This window comes from Aedes albopictus, chromosome 2 (genome assembly GCF_035046485.1).
Source record: "Aedes albopictus strain Foshan chromosome 2, AalbF5, whole genome shotgun sequence".
NCBI classification, from domain to species: Eukaryota; Metazoa; Arthropoda; class Insecta; order Diptera; family Culicidae; genus Aedes; species Aedes albopictus.
In genome coordinates, this window is record NC_085137.1 from 495,055,242 (window position 1) to 495,063,771 (window position 8,530).

Below are 8,530 nucleotides of genomic sequence, written 5' to 3' on the forward strand. Positions count from 1 at the left end.
TATACGGACCAAAGTCTGTACTGGATTCAAAGGTTTGAAACGAAAGAAAGAGAAAGGATATCCCAAAACAAATTAGGAAAATAAAACGATTATTAAAAAAAACTCGGATTAATCCACCTAGTGGTGATAGTGCCTTTCTCGTCGAATATGTACTCATGATCTTTCCGTCGACGTAAACAACCTGAATCCTGTGAATACTTTATTTATAAAAGCAAGAATTTTATCCAAGCCATCATCGAGTTGGGAAACTTACTGATGGCACATATTTCCGGTGTTATGTTCAATTTTTAGGCAGAGCTGAAAAATATCAGACCTCTTAGTTGAATGCGTGACCACCTTTACTATTACAGAAGACCAAGACCAATACCAAGACGATAATAACAAGCTTAAATATAATTTATTTCACAACCAAAAATCACTTTACAGTCTTCGATAAACTTTTTCCTGCACACTTCAGGCTACATTTTATTATCATTGGATACTAGATTCAAAAAATTTTACCAAAAAAATGGAAGCAAGTGAAATTTTTTGTGCTGAATCCAATTCAAATTAGAACCTTATCACAGAGCGCGAGGAGCAATCAGTCGGATCAAAATTTTGCGCAGCAATTTTAGACACAAAAGGGGATTGAAAAACTTTGCTCGAGGTTGATGCGATTAAATTTCAATTTTTTCATACAATTCCCATTCTACTGTATATTTACACCTCAGGAATATGAGAAGATGTGATTTTATGAACCTGCATCAGTTTTGTCAAGATTTTGTTCTCTTACACATATTTATCGCTTGCATTGATTATTTACTGTTTTTACCACTTCCTGTGAGATACCTGGAACGGGTTCCAAGACTGTACATATTGTCTCAAATATGGTCTGAGACTAGTTTCTTGCTAACTGTTCAACAGGTTTTCTGAAAAGCCAAAAATTGATGTGCATGCATGGATTTGATTTGTTTTACATTTTGGTTATTCTGACGGGACATACAAAACGGGTTCTACCGGTTGTTTCTAATGTGATCTGAGACTATTTTTTGTAAACCGTTCATCAGGTTATCGAAAAAGCAGTGGTTTGATATGTCGCATGCATGGGTTTGGCTCCTATATGCATTTGACCCGCTTCCAGCAAGACACCCGGAACCGATTTTGGAATACTACTGGTTGTCTCAAATATGGTCTGAAACCATTTTCTTGCTAACTGTTCATCAGGTTGTCTAAAGAGCCGCGATTTGATGTGTTGCATGCAAGGATTTGGTTCACTTTTACATTTGACCACTTCCGGTGGGACATGGAACTGGTTCTAGAGCACTACCGGTAGTCTCTGCTGTGATCTTAGGCTATTTTCCTGCTTACTGTTCACCAGGTTATCGAAAAAGCCGCTATTTAATGTGTCGCATGCATGGATTTGATCAAGGGTTTGGTTCACTTTTATATTTGACCACTTCCGGCGGGACATCCGAAACACTACCGATAGTCTCTGCTGTGATTAAAGGCTATTTTCATGCTTACCGTTCTTCAGGTTATCGAAAAAGCTGCTATTTAATGTGTCGTATGCATGGGTTTGTTTCCTATCTATATTTCAGCACATCCGGCGGGACACACGAAACCGGTTCCGGAATACTACTAGTTTTCTTAAATACAGTCTGATTCCATTTTATTGCTAACCGTTCATCAGCTTATCTAAAGAGCCGCGATCTTGTGTCGCATGCAAGGGTTTGGTTCTATTTTATATTTGGCCACTTCCGGTGGGACATCCGGAGCCGGTTCCGGAACCCTACCGGTAGTCTCAGTTGTGATCTTAAGCTATTTTCCTGCTTACCCTTCTCCAGGCTATTGAAAAAGCTGCTATTTAATGTGTCGCATGCATGGGTTTGGTTCCCATCTACATTTGACTACTTCCGGCAGGACACACGGAACCGGTTCTGGAATACTACTGGTTTTCCTAAATATAGTCTGATTCCATTTTATTGCTAACCGTTCATCAGGTTATCTATAGAGACGTGATTTGATGTGTCGCATGCATGGGTTTGGTTCAATTTTATATTTGGCCACCTCCGGCGGGGCACCCGGAACCGGTTCCGGAACACTACCGGTAGTCTCTGCTGGGTCAAAAGCTATTTTCCTGCTCACTGTTCATCAGGTTATCGAAAAAGCCGGTATTTGATGTGTCGCATGCATGGATTTGGCTCACTTTTATATTTTGCCACTTCCGGCAGGACATCCGGGACCGATTCCGGAATACTACTGGTTCAGATATGGACTGAGAGTATTGTCCTGCTTACCGTTCGTCAGGTTATCGAAAAAGCCGCGGTCTGATATGTCGCATGCATGGTTTTGTAGCATTTTCATATCTGGCCCCTCCTTTTGGTACCGATCCGGAACACCTAAATGGCCATAACTCCGGAACGGCTGAACCGATCCGAATCATTTTCAATGGGAAACAATGGGACCAGATTCCGCGTCGAATGAACCGTCGGTCATTAAAATCGGTTGAGGTTTACTGCCAAAAAATGATGTGAGTTTATTTTGTACACACACATACTCACACACACACACATACATACACACACACAGACATCACCTCAATTCGTCGAGCTGAGTTGATTGGTATATGTGACTCGACCCTCCGGGCCTTCTATCAAAAAGTCATTTTTGGAGTGAACATATAGCCTTTCCAGTACACTTAGTGTACGAGAAAGGCAAAAAGAAAAGCTTTCAAACTCAGTTAAAATTCCATCGCAATCATGAACCTCTGGTTGCCACCTTTGACTTGTGATTATCGATAGTAACAAAAATAAATAGAAATAAAATTCAAGAAGCCCATAAACGATTTTCCCGTTCACCACACAATTATAGACAGTATATAGGCACTAAACGTAATATTTTTTCTGCTATACCCCAAACCACTGATTAAATACAAAAAAAAAGATGTAAAGTAAAAATGATCATAAAAATGTATGCAACTGTTGTAGCAAAATTTTCTTCTCTATTACCCCTTTCTTGGTTTTGCCATTCACTTCTACCCGGGGTCGAATCACTAGTCATCAGCACTACATAATCCTTCCACCCTCCACTACAAACTCATACTCAAACAACACTCGGTGGACGTTGGTTTTCTTCTTGCACACTGAAAGGACGTCGACGCGACGACGGTTGATCTCTTCGCCACTCCGTCCGTCAAAGGAACAGCAGCACTATGACGGCAACGGTTATGTATTTTATTGACGATTTTCTTCGCCACAACTCCGGAAAGATTTTGTTTGCGCTCCACAAGAACTCAAACGGAGCAAAGTTGGGACGGAAAGGCTGAGAGCCGTTTCAAAACTGCATTCACTTATTCGCACACACTTTTCAAGGCTTCCTCCCGAAAGTTTTCCCCTCGAGTTTTGCACCACGCTGGGGGTGCTGATGCTGTGGGGGAATCGTTGGGGGTACTCCACTTCAGGATACGATTATAGATTGATGAATCCGGGATTTGCACTTGAAGTGAGCAACTTTTCTTACCAGAGCAAATATAACTCTTTGCAAACGACTCGATTTTATCGAACTTTTTGCAATCTACAACTCCCGGGGGATTACTTCATCACAGTTTTGCACGCTAGGAACGGAACTAGTCCCTGCTGGCTGGAGGCACACTGCTGCGGGAATTTTTAGCACAAGCCACTCAAAAGAGTTTTCAATACACTACACTGACTGTCTGTTATGCTGGGTACACCAGCAGTGCTGTGGAAGAGACCGATTTAGAATGTCCGTGTGGGTTCCTACGGGTACTCGAAGCCGAATGATGGATGGATTCAGCTCAACGGGCTTCGACGGCTGCGAGAGATATGGATCTGGCGTCGCACTGCTCCGCGTGGCCTTCGCCTTTCTCCGGGATAAAAGTCGCTCCGGGGGGTGCGAGAATTCAAGTCCTGGAGGGTGGAATAGCGTGAAAGTTGGGTTTACTGACTATTGGACAACCCCCCGGTCGCATCCTGATGGAGCAAGAACCGGAGAGCCAAAGGATAATACCATTAGCATTGACTAAGGGTGAGGGGTGTAGTCAGGGGTACTTGTCAAGAGTTCTCCCCACCAGTGTTAGCGATCACAGTATTTGACACCTTTTTTGTCGATATTCGGCTGCCTTTGTCTCTAACATTCGCAACACAAGCGATCAAACTACTGTCCGAAACAAAAATGTCGAATGAATGCGCTTGACCAGAGGTTCCCAAACTTTTTGCTATTTCGGCGCCCTTTGACATTTCCAAAAATGTTGCGGCGCACCAAAGTTTTTAACAAAGTTTTAATTTTTTAAATTTTGTGCAACTTTCACTTTACAGTGTGCAAGACACAATCGTGATACACTTCTCTAATATCATGTTTTCAGAATTCAATATTTAGAAAACTAACTATTTTTAAAAATTAATTTCTCAAAGATAGTTTAAATATTTGTAAAATTTCAAAAATCATGTTGATTTCATCATAGAGGTTTTAAAATAAGAAAAAACTCAGATGTAAAGTAAAACAAGCTGCTGAATTTCAACAATTCAGCCAAAAATTCTAAAGCGCTTGCAATAGTTAAATAATTCTTATTGAATGAAAATGACTACACAGAACTTGACCAAAGCTTCAACTTTTTGCGGAAATTGCAAAGAAACACTTTTAATTATTTTGGAAAATTTCGGCAAACTGGGACACACGAAGAGATTGTAAAGACCTGCCAGGTGGGCTTTGATTGAACTTATTTTCATAAATTTAAACTTAACCTTTTGGGCCTGGATTGGCCACATATAACCCTATTGATGAAACCGAACATAACAAACTTATTCGAGTTCAGCGAGGTGGTGGCAGTATTGATGAAACAGTCCGGTTCAAAAAGGTCAAAGTTAGCTCTTCACACTACCAAATCGGCAAACAAACTTTGGACAAGTTATAGTAAAATCAAAAGCTAAGTTAAAGTTCAAGAAATCCAAAATCAATTTCAAAAACTTTTAAAAATTTAAAATGTGGTTTCAATTGATATGTTTAAAAAGGATACCAGAAATGCTATAAAACAATCCAAGAGTCACGAAAGATTAAACAAAATGTGAGCGACACTAGTTTTACTAATAAAAAAATTAAAGGTGTTCCGCAATACAAATGAAGAGTTTTTTTTTTGTTTCGTTCTTCTTCTTCTTTATGGCTCGACGTTCGCATTAGAACTTGGGCTGCCTCTCTTCGACTTAGTGTTCTTTTGAGCACTTCCACAGTTATTGATTGAAGGGCTTTCTTTGCCTGTACATTGTGTGGCAAGTACAATGATACGCTATGCCCAGGGAGTCGAGAATATTTTCCCGGCCGGAACGGGAATCGAACCCGCCGTCTCCGGATTGGCGATCCATAGCCTTAACCACTAGGCTAACAGGAGACCCAACCCCGTTACAAATGCCAAAATCCTGCGGCGCACCTGGGAATGATTCGCGGCGCACCAGGGCGCCGCGGTGCACAGTTTGGGAAGCACTGCGCTTGACCATGATTGCGTCTTCGGGAGATGGTTCGGTTTTTGTTATTCCTGTCTTTCCCATAAAGAGAGCTGTTTTGTATAAATGTATGTGTCGTAATCGATTTATCACACACGAATAAACTAATATTATACCATATCTTAATCAAAATTGGCTGAAATCTTGCGAAAAGCTGGAATTAGACAAATGTCACCGTGTCAGATGACGATGATTTGATCCACTTTTTTGTTTATTGATCTTCGTTCTACTACTCGTGTTGTGTGTAAGAGGTAGCGGTCGCGCTCGAATGAAACAAAGCAAGCTGACACCCGACCGCGGCAACGAAACGAAGGTAGTGAAAAGTGTCGAATGTTTACAAGCCTGCCCCACATTTCAATGCAGACCTCATTAAACATCATTGTCATCATCACCATCTCTCATCTATTGTCTCTTTTTCTTAACTCTTCCCTCTTATCTCTCATATCTCATCTTTTATCTCTCATCTCTGATCTTTCTTCTCTTTTCTCTTTTCTCTTATCTCTCTTCACTCATCTCTCATCTCTTATTTCTCATCTCTCATCTCTCATCTCATCTCTAATTTCTAATCTCTAATCTCTAATCTCTAATCTCTAACATCTAATCTCTATTCTCTAATCTCTAATCTCTAATCTCTTATCTCTAATCTCTAATCTCTAATCTCTAATCTCTAATCTCTCATCTCTCATCTCACATCTCTCATCTCTCAACATTATCATCATCATCATCATCATCATCATCATCATAATCATCATCATCATCATCCATGTCATCATCATCACCATCTCTCATCTCTCATCTCTTATTTCTCATCATCATCTCTGATTACTCATAATCATCATCATTATCATCATCACCATTTCTCATCGCACGTCTCTTTTCATTATCATTATCATCATCACCACTATCTCTCATCTTTCATCTCTTATTTCTCATCATTAGGGGTGATACACAAATTATGTCACGCAAAAATCGACCATTTTCAACCCCCCCCCTCCCCCCTATGTCACACTTTTTGTATGAGACCTCAAAAATTTTTGTATGGGTCGTCACGTTATGCAAAACCCCCCCTCCCCCTAAAAGCGTGACGTAATTTGTGCATGACCCCTTATAAATATTATTATTGCTCAGGGTGGTTCACCAACTGTCCTTCTAGTTACGCCCATGCCAAAGCTTCCACACTGTTTCCCGATCGTTGTCGTCTCGGTCTCGGCGCTGGCTGCTGCTGTTATCACGAGTTGGATGGAAGAGAGCGAGGATACTGTATGACTATGAGAGAACCCCCTCTTCGGAAGATTATTTCCCGAGCGTGGTGGTGGTGGTGGTTATGCTAGCGACGGTGGCGCGGCGTAGTGCGGGGGGACTCGGAACTGTTATGCTCAGAAAATGTGCGCATTTGCCGAAACTTTTCGCCGCTCCAGCTGATTTGAATCTAACAGGCTGTTGCATGCGGTGTTCCGCAAACGGCTGAGTTGGCCACCCACCACCCACCCCCACACGCGGCAGGCAGATGAGCTTGAACTACACTGTCGGCTGTCGCGGGATCAATGGTGAGCATTTTACCTAGACCTGGAGGTACCTTATACACGTGAGTGAGCGGGAATCCGAGGTTTTGTTTGTTTGTGTGTTAGATCAAGGGGAAGGTCGCTGATTGAGGATTGTGGGGGTGATTGGGAGTTGTGGCAGACAGTCGCGGGTTGCAATACCATGAGATTGGTATAAGCGACACGAATTGACTTGCGGTGTGTGGTTGATTGGCGTGTAGATGTGGCGAAAGTAATACGTTATAATAAAATTAAAGCGGTTGTTTATTAGGAATTTTATTACCTTCTATCCTGTCGCACTCATAGCTCGATAGAAGGATGGTGCCAAAAAGTTTATGTTGCTCACTTTGTGGGTCATATTAACACCAAATTCAAATCGCGAAAATATTGCGTAACGTCGGGCCTGCGGCGTAGTTGGCGACACGCTCGCTTCATCCCGGGATCCGGAACCGGTTCCAGAACACTGCCGGTAGGGGGCAGTCCATAAACCACGTGGTCATTTTTTGGGAGATTTAGAAAATGCATCGCACTCGCGCTGTATACGATGAGTGAGGTTTTTTGGTAGTGTTGTACTTTTTACAACGGTGCGCGTCCTGAAGGGTTAACGTAAGCCTGGCAGTTATAAACTATTTTTTTAAGTGTCGTCTTCGGAAAACTTGATTGGAAGGATATTAACATTATGGTGATTCATCAATTTGTTGGTGATTAACCCTCTAATACCCAAATTTTTGAATTTGATCTAAATATCATTTTTCGTCATCTAAAATCGATTTAAGCATGTTTTGGAAGGTGATTCTTTTTAATTCTCGATTTCGTGAATTTCAGTTTTTGATTTTTCTAATTTTTATTTTTGAACATTCCCACACTTTTATATTTTTCCTGGAAGCCAATTCGGGGAACGGATTTTTTGAGATGAAAACATTTTGAGATTTTATGATTATTGTTGAAATATTATTATTTTAATTTTTTTCACAGAAAATTTTATTTTCCGTGTAATTTTAAGGAAAATAATTTTAGAGTGTATTCGGTTCCCTTAAACTATTAAACAAGGATAGAATGATTTGGGAAAAAATTAAAATATGTTAATTGTAGCGATTCAATACAAAATAAACAATGACTTCTAAAAGGTGACTAAAACATCAATTTTTTAATGATTTAAAAAAAATGTAAATACGCTTTAAAATACACCAAAAACCATTTTGAGATATACAGAACAGTCCTAAATATCAGCTAAAAATATAAAGAATTTGATTTTCCACAAAACAAAAATTACAAAAATGCTCAAACTATACCCCGTCTAAAGGCGGGATTTGGTATTAGAGGATTAAGAACTTTCGAGTGATCACCATTTTGAATTCCGCCTACAGAGTGCTATCCCAGATCATCTTCCGTCGTCTGTCACCTAAAGTAAATGAGTTCGTGGGATGTTACCAAGCCGGTTTCATCGACTGCCGGTCGACAACGGACCAGATCTTCACCGTACGGCAAATCCTCCAG

General features: G+C 40.7%; 1 protein-coding gene across 4 annotated transcripts in view; it reads right to left on the reverse strand.

Annotated features, from left to right (window-relative positions):
• LOC109423281 (uncharacterized) overlaps nt 1-4,046 on the reverse strand; it is a 217,129-nt gene extending 213,083 nt beyond the window's left edge. For 3 of the 4 annotated variants that reach the window (XM_062854291.1, XM_062854287.1, XM_062854292.1), the window contains exon 1: nt 3,082-4,046. The gene's annotated coding sequence lies outside the window, so the exon portion shown is untranslated. The remainder of the gene's footprint in view (nt 1-3,081) is intronic. The other variant, XM_062854288.1, reaches the window with a different exon arrangement.
• Nucleotides 4,047-8,530: the final 4,484 nt, after the last annotated feature.